The following is a 3456-nucleotide window of genomic DNA, read 5'->3' as shown; positions in this document are numbered from 1 at the left end:
TTACTAGTTATAAGCCCTGATCTCTAATTTGAAAGCCATTGCTGTAATGTTCTGTTTGTGTAACAAAGGCTGAAGAGCTAAAAACTACATTTTCCTAACCCCTTTGTCTAAAATTCCAGGGGTTCTAGGTTATGTAAGCCAAATGCCTTTATTTTCTTTTGCCTTTTCTGCTGGCAGGAATGTCAGGGAACTGTTTGGTTTTTCTTGGCAATGCAGCAGAGTCAGTCGCTAGCACAGTACCTTTCCTGAGTATCTAGAAGAAAGGCACAGAATTATTATTTTTTTGGTCCTGGGGATTGAACCCAGGAGCACTTCATCACTAGTCCTTTTTATTTTTTATTTTGAGCCAGGGTGTTGCTAAGTTGCTGAGACTGGCCTTGAACTTGCAATCCTCCTATTTCCACCTCCCAAGTCACCATGATTACAGGCATATCCCACAGAGCAGCCCAACAGGATATTCATTCTTTCTGAGGCCATTTGCATCAGGCATGGAATGGTTCTGGAATCTGTGGCAATGGCTTTGTAATCATGGTACTTTCTTCATTGGGAGAATTTGATTACAGTGTCTTCATGATCAAGGCAGCAGCAAGGTGGTGATGGGACTGGAGGGAGTCTAATGCTGAGTGGCAGGAGCTCCCTTGGTGCCCAGTACATGTGTGGCTGGGGAGAACAGAGGAAGGTAACCCAAAGCTCACCCTAAAGACTATTTCATGTGTCCATTCAATAATTCTGTGGTAAAAATCTGGTTAATCCCTATGTACCAAAATTAGCTAAGGAGGATTCTATTTTTTGCAACAGAACCCTAGACACACAGTAATTAGTCCTGCTGAACTACCAATGAAGTACAAAGTTGAGGGGTCTCAGGACTTACCTGTCTTCACTCATTGAACCCCGTCTCTATCAGATGCAAAAATGAATGAAAGGTCAATCTTAGAAATGTAAGGTTGAGCTGGGTGTGGTGCATTTGTATACCCAGTGACTCAGGAGGCTAAGGCAGGAAGATCACAAGTTCAAAGGCAGCCTCAGCCACTTGGTAAGGCCCTAAGAAACTTAGTGAGACCCTGTCTCCAAATAAAATATATAAAAAGGGCTGGGAGTGTGGCTCAGTGGTTAAGCGCCCCGGGGTTCAATCCTCAGTACCAAAATAAAAAAGTAAGGTTGAACAAATATAGCAAAGCACTAAAGTGTATGATTCTGTATAAATGAAAAAAGTTTGAAACAAACAAATTAGGGCTGAGGTTGTGGCTCAGTAGTAGAGCACTTGCCTCCCACATGTGAGGCCTAGGGTTTGATCCTCAGCACCACATTAAAATAAATAAAGATATTGTGTCCATCTACAACTAAAAAAATATTGTAAACAAACAAGCAATTATACCTGATTGATATTCATGCTTGGGGCACAGATCTATCAAGAAAATAAGCATTTAGCGCAAAAAAAACCCAAAAAATCAGGATATGGACATGTGATAGGTAAGGGTTATGGAGAGACTTCTGTAATGCTCTGTTCTGTTCTTGACCCACATGTTGATTTCACAGGTGTTCGATTTATGGACTTTTCTATATGAGTATTGTATATTATATTCACTCTCATGCACAAAAAGTGAAAAGCTATAATGATAGGATTAAGAAAGAATTCACTCTTTCCGTGCCTAGAGCAGCTATGGCTCCGTGGTCCCAAGAAGCATCTGAAGCGGGTAGCAGCTCCAAAGCATTGGATGCTGGATAAATTGACTGGTGTGCTTGCTCCTTGTCCATCCACTGGTCCCCACAAGCTGAAAGAATGTCTTCCTCTCATCATTTTTCTCAGGAACAGACTTAAGTATGCCCTGACAGTGCCGTGACAGAAGATGAAGTAAAAAAGACTTGCATGCAGCGCTTTATCAAGATTGATGGCAAAGTCTGAACCGATATAACATACCCCGCCAGTTTTATGGATGTCATCAGCATTGATAAGACTGGAGAGAATTTCTGTCTGATCTATGACACCAAGGGTCATTTTGCTGTTCATCGCATTACACTTGAGGAGGCCAAGTACAAGTTGTGCAAAGTGAGAAAGATATTTGTGGACACAAAAGGAATCCCTCATCTGGTGACTCATGATATAGGAACCATTCGATATCCTGATTCCCTAATCAAGGTGAATGGTACCATTCAGATTGATTTGGAGATTGGCAAGATTACTGATTTCATCAAGTTTGACACTGGTAACCTGTGTATGGTGACCAGAGGTGCTAACTTGGGAAGAATTGGTGTGATTACCAACAGAGAGAGACATCCTGGCTCTTTTTACATGGTTCGTGTGAAAAATGCCAATGGCAACAGCTTTGCCACCCGGCTCTCCAACATTTTTGTTATTGGCAAAGGCAACAAACCATGGATTTCTCTTCCCCAAGTAAAAGGAATCCTACTCACTATTGCTGAAGAGAGAGACAAGAGACTGGCTGCCAAACAGAGCAGTGGGTGAAATAAATGGTATCTAGGTGATATGCCTAGAGAGTAGAGGTCTTTGTACTTAATTAAAGAAAATGTAGCAGGATGAATTGAAAAAAAAAGAGAAAGAATTCATGATTCTCCTCCATCCATCTCTTTACCTGATGCTTGAATCTCCTAACCACCTACTTTTGGACAGATTTGTAAAATTATCTGTCTTCTGTTTGACATCTTCTGAAGAGTTGGGGTCACTCCTGAGAGCAGTAACAACCAGGCAAACAACAGGTGACCCTCCAAGCTGTATTGTCCTATGACTATGACTGTCTATCACTTTCCTTCCACCCCCCACTACCAGGCTGCTGCAGACCATGTTTAACCTTGGGTAATACCCATTTGTTATCAGTTTTAATTGCAAGAGACCAAACATCAGTGATCAATATCCTAGCAGGAAAAGGTATATATAACACATTTCCACATAAGAATTGCTTTCAAATAAGCTGCTAAGATTTGGAGAGAGGTAATGGGAGAAGAGAAATGAGTGATGGGTGAATGAAGACCCCACTTTCCATGCAGCTTCATTTCATGGTATTTTAGGACTCAACACATGGATCTAATGAATTGAGTTAGGTTAGAAATGGTGGCCTGGACCAAAATGTTCATCCAATAGAGGAAAACTTACAAAATACAGGTTTCCACCTCTCCAGTCTTTTTTTTTTTTTTTTTAAAGCTTTCTTTTTTTTTCCTAGAACTAATGTTGCCAAGACTAAATGTTAATCCCTAGAATCTTTTCAAGTAAAAGGTGCTGTGTAGGCCTCACTTGTTTTGCAAGTTCAACTTTTGTCTTTTAAGAAATATGACATTTCAAGGGAACTTTTCCAAATATTTTTTCACTTTTTTTTTTTCTGGTGCTTCATGATACTTGAAAGAGTTTTCAGTTGATTAGTTTCTCAAACAAATAGCATGATACATAGGGATAATTTTTCTTTTTGTTGGTTCAGTAAATGTTTGCTGAATGAATCACAATGA

The 3456-nt window shown here is 40.2% G+C and overlaps 1 pseudogene; it reads left to right on the top strand.

Annotated features, from left to right (window-relative positions):
• Positions 1–1700: 1700 nt before the first annotated feature.
• LOC143397069 (small ribosomal subunit protein eS4-like) lies at positions 1701–2521 on the top strand (annotated as a pseudogene).
• The last annotated feature ends 935 nt before the right edge of the window (positions 2522–3456 follow it).

Source organism: Callospermophilus lateralis, chromosome 4, assembly GCF_048772815.1.
Source record: "Callospermophilus lateralis isolate mCalLat2 chromosome 4, mCalLat2.hap1, whole genome shotgun sequence".
Lineage (NCBI taxonomy): Eukaryota > Metazoa > Chordata > Mammalia > Rodentia > Sciuridae > Callospermophilus > Callospermophilus lateralis.
This window is presented reverse-complemented; position numbering and strand designations above follow the sequence as displayed.